The sequence below is a fragment of the Strongylocentrotus purpuratus genome, unplaced genomic scaffold (genome assembly GCF_000002235.5).
Source record: "Strongylocentrotus purpuratus isolate Spur 01 unplaced genomic scaffold, Spur_5.0 spur5_contig_326, whole genome shotgun sequence".
Classification (NCBI taxonomy): Eukaryota; Metazoa; Echinodermata; class Echinoidea; order Camarodonta; family Strongylocentrotidae; genus Strongylocentrotus; species Strongylocentrotus purpuratus.
In genome coordinates, this window is record NW_022144981.1 from 1 (window position 1) to 8193 (window position 8193).

The 8193-nt window shown below is 36.7% G+C and overlaps 1 non-coding gene across 1 annotated transcript; it reads left to right on the top strand.

The window, feature by feature from the left end:
• Window positions 1–3216: 3216 nt before the first annotated feature.
• On the top strand, window positions 3217–7469 carry LOC100888253. The gene is made up of 5 exons (XR_004064004.1): window positions 3217–3341; window positions 5069–5179; window positions 5842–5893; window positions 6780–6850; window positions 7350–7469. It is a non-coding gene; the product is annotated as an uncharacterized LOC100888253 (transcript).
• Window positions 7470–8193: the final 724 nt, after the last annotated feature.

The following is an 8193-nucleotide window of genomic DNA, read 5'->3' on the forward strand; positions in this document are numbered from 1 at the left end:
TTTTTTAATTTTGCCCATGCTTATTTACATTGCAGCTGCTTTGGTTCATAACATCCCCACAAACGTTTGTTTTTCTTCTGAAATTATAAAAATATTTTCATTTAAACACTCGTTGAGAACTACAATGCTATGAAATTATACGTTTAAGGCATGGGTGACGGTTTAGTTTTGCCATTTTCTTAATTTAGGTATGAATATGAGTAACAAATTTAAAAAAAAGCTGGGACTGAAAGCTAGACTACGTGCACAAGATTGCTATAGAAATGAGACGCTAGATATCGTTCCCGTTTCGGATCTGATTGCAAAATATTGCGGATTCTGTGGAAATTGTCTGTTCCATTTATATCTACCTAATGCAAACATTGTTCTGTTTTGAAATGACTTGTATGAAGAGGCCGGTTACGAAAGAGTAAGCAGTTAGCAGTCACTTGTCAAGACCAAAGTTACATACTCCAGTCCCATACGTGGATTTACACGTGAGTATATGAAAACTTAACTGTCCTTCGCCAAATGTGATTGCTAGTTGATGGCGCTTTCATTATTTTTTTTCTGGCAATTATCAATATTACTTATTAGACAATAGCATGAATAGACTCTAGACTAGTCATTTTCCTAGAATTTGGCCAGGATTTTGCCAACAGTTGGTTCATTGTTAAAAATTAAGAATTTGTCCTGGCTGTTGAATTGAGTGTTGTCGATTCGATTGTGGCCAAATTTTAGTGGAACACTTGCAGCAGGAGTAGAGTAAAGGAGCCGGTAATCGGCCAGCTCCAGTTTTAGGCCGATTGTTGGATGCAAGGTAAAATCACTCTAAAATACATCGCATAATAGCATAAACACATATCCCACACGTACCATACCATGCCAGTGTCACTGAAGAACCACATTTGCGATGAAAAATAGATCTATATCCTAAAATATAACATTTTTTAGCGATGTAATCGGCGGTCCCGCTACCCGAATCTGAAAAATCAAGTATCTACGCGTGTCTGTAAGAAATATGGGTACCATAAAATGAGCTTTATTTCAAGTATTTTTCAGATTTAGAGCCCGATTTTGTGCTAGTCGCAAGCTCAAAAGTATCTCATCGCATGTATTAAATCAATGCAGCCGCACACTGCAACGTACACACGATATCTCTGTCTAATTCAGATCCAATATCCGATCACCACAGTACTAGTTTTCGGCCTGGCGAGCTCCGGGGAGCTCCGGCGTGGGATATCTGCTCCGCCCGCTAGTGCTATATAGATCAGCGCGGAAACACACTGCGCGTGCGGGCGCTTCCTATTGGACTTTGTACATGCGGCCGAAAACTGGTACGCTATGCCGAAAACTGACTCCGAAACAGTGAAAATTGAAATGAATATATTTCATGGCAATTCGTGATTTTTTTTCTGGGATTCTTGTTTTGTTTAAATAATAATAATATTTGCTTCATGATTTGAACAAAAAATGATAATAAATAGGAAGTAAAGGGGTCCTAAAAATAGGATTTTGTCTTGAGTGGCCGAAAACGGGCTCCTTTACTCTAATTTCTATCACCTTCTCTTATGTTATTCATTGTTTTTATTATTGTATTATTTTCTCTTCCTTTTTTTCTTACGCTGTCTTTCCTTGTTATTCTTTGTTTTCTTCTTTCTATCTACTTCTCTTATGTTATTTATTGCTTTTATCATCCTATCATTTTCTCTCTATCTTTGCAATATATTATTTCAGGGCTGTCACATTGGGGAACTGCTTCGAGGGAGATCGTATGCAATTGGTTTTGGGGCTCAACAGGATGATTGCTCACTACCCCCTTTGGTGTCTCCTCTGTATATAGATCTCTTTTCCTTCATTTTTATTCTGTTGGCGTAGCTCAAATTATTTTAACTTTGCTGTTTTTTATACTTCAACAGACTTGATTGAACCTGAAAGATAGCGATGTCTACCCTCCATAAGTTTAGCATTCGCACACCGTACCCGATCTCACGTAACAAGCTGAGCAGCAACGGCATCTACCTGGCTCTCCCATTCACAAATCTTCCATCGGAGTGTGGAGCCTACAAAGCTGGCAGTCAAAGGTTACTACTTGCTTAAATATTTTGATTGATGTTTGGCAATGTGTATTCTCAAGAAGGAAAGAAGAAGATTAAATGGGTTATTGTCTAGTGAAAGTTGTTATGTTTACTGTATCAGACAGTATACAAATGATGCACAGGTTTGAGTGCGTCGGTAGGAATTGTGTTCACAAGGTACCTTTAAAGGTGTTTAAGCCCACAAGGCGCAGCCGGGTGGGTTTTAGACCAAATCAAAGGTACCGCGTGCACAATTCCACTGACCCACAAATTAAAACTGTGATCAAGATAATGACTAAAATCTGCAACATTGTATTGTACTTTGTATGTATTAAGAAGTGCTGTAATACAATTTTCATCATGTTTACATCTCGTATAGCCCTTAGGTTGGTCGCTCACAAAAAGACGAGTGTCGGCCATTGCCTTTGGCTTTAGACACAACCCCACCACTCCTCTGCACCGCCGGGTCAGATTACATCATCGTCTGGAACGTCGAGAAGGCTAGAACGACCCATGATACAGGTAATATCTTTTTCTTTATCTCCTCTTAATGAGCATGATCTGGTAGTCACAGGCAGACACAGTCACTAAATCTCAAAGCTAGAATGCCTGTTTTTAATTCAAGTGAGCTGCTTTGTTTCATTGTAAAGGGTATCACTAAAGGAGTAAAAATTTGATAACGTAATATCAACTTAATATCAACTAACTAGGGCCTCCACAGAAACTACTGATGGAGCCACCCTACTAAAATAGACTAATAAATAAATAAATTAATAATAATGCATAAATTGTGCACGTGTCTTGAAGATAGACCAATGCCAACACTTAAACTGATCAGGCTCTGATATAAACAGATGCTGATGTCTATAAGAAAACAAAGTGTTACTGTGTTTTTCTTCCAGACTGAATAATTCTAATCATACACTTAATAAACAAAGAAATGATGTGATTGAAAAATTATATTTAAAAGGTGTTGGGTATCTTGCATTGTTTCTCTAGTAGTGAAGTAGTAAAAAATGTGATTGATTTGCATATAGGGGCTGTTCCATTGTGTAGTTGTTAAAAGTGGGAACTTGTCATGACGTTGGGGACCATGAAAATCATCTTCTAATAAAAGAGCACTTACTAATGAATTCCCACTTTATAAACATTAATCCAGGTCAGCAGATACGAGGCACTATCATTGGCACCAACTATGATGAACCTCAGTATGTTGCTTTCAATCCAGATGACAATCTAGTAGCCCTCTGTGTGGAGAATGAAGTTCTAATCCTTGATGCTCAGGTAAGAATGATTTTAATAATGATAATAATAATATGTTCATTTTATAGCGCTCTCACAAAATTATAGTAATGATAATACTCAGTTTTATATAGCGCTTATTACAATCACTAAGCGCTTCCAAACTTGGAGATTATTACCCAGCTTCAGCTGTGCTGCCATTACGGCGTTCTAGCATTTCAAATAATTAATTCCTGCCAGGTACCCATTTACATCACCTGGGTTGAGTGTGGCACAATGTAGATCAATGTCTTGCCAAAGTACAATAGTGCTGCGGCGGGTCTCGAACCGCGGACTTTGTGATCGACAGTCCGGCGACTTAACCACTAGCGCTATACAAGATATGAAGGTGGGAAAATCAGTTAAATAAATGCATCTTCAAGTGTTTGTTAAAGGTGTCTAGTGTGGGTGCTTACAGATGTTCCAGGGGCAGGGTGCATATGATTGAAAAGCATTGTCATCTGTCACTGTGGACGTACTTTAACACAGAGATAACATCCTTATGGCCACCAGGAGATCATGCCTTCCGGGAGCCATAGGGCATTATCTCTGTGTTAAAGTACATGAGTTAAAGATACTATGTCCTTTTGCAGCCAACATCAAATTCTGTAGAACTTTGCAGGAATTATGAATATGTCATGTATGTCCTATCTGTGAAATTTAAACGTTAGCAGTGTCCTAATATTCAAATTATGCAAGGAAACCCGTTTACTTGCTAGACTTCACTGTCAGACACTATTGAGTGACTGACTGGCTTTTTTTCTTCTCTGTTAATAACGTACATGAGCTTTTTGTCTACATTAATAACCCACTTCTTGTGATGGACAAAATTTAACTGATTGAATCTTTGCGCAGCATAAAAAGTATGACCGTTCGGTACAATGGTCTGAAAATCAAGACTATACTTATTGGCTCTATAGCTCCTAAGTCGATTGACAACTAATAGTCATTATTTTCCCACGTGAAGACTTTTTCAAGCCCCACTTTCCTTTAGGGAAGTTCTAAATAAGTATTATCTTTCAAATGCCATTGGAATTTACCTTTTCATTTTTTTTGGCCTGCAAATGGGACATAGTACCTTTAACACAGAGATAACGCTCTTCTGGTCCCAGGAGATGACATGATCTCTGCATGATTATTGACTTCATCGGGTAGCTGAATCTTGCACCGATGGATTTATTTTAGTCTCTTTTTAACTTTTGTAAAGAAAGAAAGTCAAAAGAAAAAGAATAGAATGAGAATCTGGATATTCCATGTTAGTTATATGAGTTAGCTGGGCCTTTTCCTCTCTGACTACTATATATACAGAGCAGAGCCCTTTTTCATGAAATTGTTATCAGTAACAAGTTCCAATAACAGTTATAACCTACTGAAATCGTGGCATTTGATTGGCTGAAAACAAAATTGCCAAAGAAATTTACATGTTATTGGATGACAAGTTTTATGAAAGAGGGTCCAAGACTAATCAGAAAGATAGAAGAATTCACTGTACGTTCATTGTGAGACATCCCCAGATTTTAGACATCTTCAGTTATTCTGTAAACCTATATTTACCCTCTAAATATAGAATATGTAAAAGAAAAAATGTAATTTTGTCAGAATATTTTTTTCCCAAATAAGAGTAATTGATCCTTCCTTGGGTAAGTACCCAGAAGACCCCATTTGGGAGGGTTCACTCTATAAATTACTGTAGATATCAAATTGGATATTTCATCTTCTTATATATTTAGAAAGAGAGACTGACCTGAGGTTAGAAGGTCACACAGCTCCTGTGACCTGTGAGAGTTTTGCCCGCATTCACGGACACCGTGGTATCAGCTTCTGAAGATAGGACATTCAAAGTAAGTCTCTGTCCACAGACAAAGAAATTTATTATTATTTATTTTAATTTTTTTTTTTTTTAATTTTGTTATTATTATTTATTTTTTTATTTTATTTTTTTTTAAATTTGTTATTATTATTTTTTTTTTTAGAGAGAATTTTAACCAGTGGTATAGCTACAGGGGTGCAAAGGGGCACCTCCTCCCCATTAGAGAATGTAGAAAAAAGAAGGAAAAAGAGAAAGAGAGAGAATTGGAAAAGGAAAAAAAGACGATAGGATCCCCTCCCACCCCATCCCTCTAATGAGAGGGCCATTTCTCGCATGAGACCTGTGCCCTCCATGGTGCCAATGCCCCTCAAGGTTAGTCTTACACTTCGCCACTGAGTTTAACCAGAAAAAGATATCATCTTATGATAATTTCAACCGTTTGAGGGCATTTAATTGAAAAGAAAGTTTGAGATGAGTTTTTGAATTGCTAACAAGCTGATAAGGATATGAAGTTATGTTGTTATTCTTATTGCAAATCAAGAAATGTCTGAGAAATATTGGCCTACACTTTAAAAGAAAGCTAGCTAGGTAGTAAAGAATTAAGAGATTCAAGCTGAAAAACTATTTTTGTTAGAAATATTCAATGTTGACTGACAAATTTCTTCTGTTCTTTCTCCGTTTTGATCTAAACAGGTTTGGGATATTGCGACACAGTGTCTCATATACCAGTCAAGCATTATATCAGGTTTGTAAGCTGAAACTTTTTGAGTAATGTAGCCCCTGCTGTTGATTAATTGAAAATGATGCTGAATATGTTTTTTGTCAGTATGTCTTTTTTTTTAAAACCATTTTTTTTAATAGGTTAAGTCTCATGCCACCTATATCATTTTATACAACACCTACATGGATCCCTGTCATTTGATTGGAGGATTGTTGGTCACATGATATTCAATAGATGGTATATTGCACGGGGGCATTTTTGGTTATATGCGCCGTGCATTTTTGGTTATATGCAGACTGCGTACCTCTCTGCCGTGCGCTCCGCGCGTATCCCTTGCGTGTATCTGACGCGAAGGCAATCTGAATGTAATCGAGAAGGCTTGAATCCAACTGAATTATCTTTAATATAAAGAGTAAAGCATAATTTGTTGATTAACGTTCTATTAGATCTTCTTCGATGTTGTAAAAACAAATAATGAATGTTTTCTTCGTTCATGGTGCGATATATTTCATTCGTTGAAAGATTAACATTAATTCTATTCAACTCGGCTGACGCCTCGTTTGAATAGAATGTTAATCTTTCAACTCATGAAAATATTCGCACCATTGAACTCATAACCATTCATTATTTGTATAATATTTTATACCATTGATGTACCTCATAAAGATCTCAACATATACATTGCTTTTCATTTTAAAAACAGGCGTTATCAACAAGTGCATAGTTAAATTTAAGTTGTTTTTCAAATATGAACAATTGTTCAAACACAATAATCCTTTTATCATACGTGCCCTGTTTGTGTTTCAGGCACTGAGGGGATGTTATTAGTCCAAATATATTGGACATTATAACTCAACATATGGGCAGGCCGGTTGATAAAAACTGCCTTCTTTCTCTTTCTTCTTCGCAGCTTCTCCATTCCTCTGTCTTGCCATTGATCCATATTCTCAATGTGTAGCCCTGGGTACAACAGACGGACAGGTATCGATAATCTCTTGCTTTCATAATTGCAAAACATAGACAAATTAATTGTTTAAAGCCCCACTGTACTACTTGTAGCTACTTGCTCCTTTTTATATAAAACAATGCCTTATCGGTGACTATTGGGTCCCCCATGATCATCTTTTTCGTATATATGTTAATTGAGACCTGAGTTGATGAGATAGTCACCTGTCAGTGACCCTCTCTGTGTGGTCTAATCCCTTCTGGCCCATAGTGCAGACAGGCTTTAAGATATTGTTTAAATTTTTTGCATAAAGATACAATATAGTGATTAAATCATGCTTAATCTTTATGTAAACCCAAATTTTTCACACCAGAAAAGCAAACTTGAATGAGAAATTGATGAATGTTAGTACTAAATATAAATTTGTTTAGTCATGCAGTGCTCATCGTATAGCTGAATGTTTTTTTATGAAATTTTTGTTATTTTCTTCAAATTTGTTGATAAAGTAAAGAAATAAAATTCCATTTCATGTAGGTAAGGATGTATGACCTATCGGAAGGAAAGGGTTTCAGATGTCTACACCACATTGACATAGCCAAGCATCTTAGGACAACAGAACAGACTCAAGGCGGAACAAAAGGTTTCAAGTACATCACAAGGTCAGTATCAATATGACTTTGACAAAATGTCATCATTCTATTCGAGGAAGCCCGCTGGCTTATATAGCAGTGGTTTCATACCGAGAGTTCTTGGGTTCGAAAGCAAATCAATGCGCTCGTACCCTTTGGCAAGGCATTAATCCTCATTACCATGTCCCTCGGAAAAGCGTCTGTCCCCTGGTTGCCTTCTTACAAGCATAAACATGCTGACTGCTTTCTTAGCAGTCAGGTAAAACAATCATCATCAACCACCAACCATATTCATTTTCACAGACAAATATATTGATATTCCATCACCAGAAACTTCAGTGGAAAAGGAAAAACTTTTAAACGCAAATGACAATGATGTCTGTTTGTTCTGTATAGTTTAGGACAGTGGTTTAGAATGTGCTCGTTGTTTGAAACCATTTCTTGATTAAAGCATAAGCAGGATGCAACATACAAATGTAAACAAAGTACATTCAGCATGGTTTGATCTTTTCTTATTACATTACAATGGATGATGAAAAGACTTGAAATAGAATAATACATTTCAAACTAGCCAACAAGCTGATAGAACCTGTTTTGAGGTACAGTAAAGTATTCTCAGAAGAGAAAATAAATGTACCGGTATGCCTATGAACTCTTTTAGAAGAATAAAAACAACCTCAAACAATTCAGTTAAATGCACACATTGCAATGATCATGAACGTACCTAAAGAATGTCCTCATTACCCTGT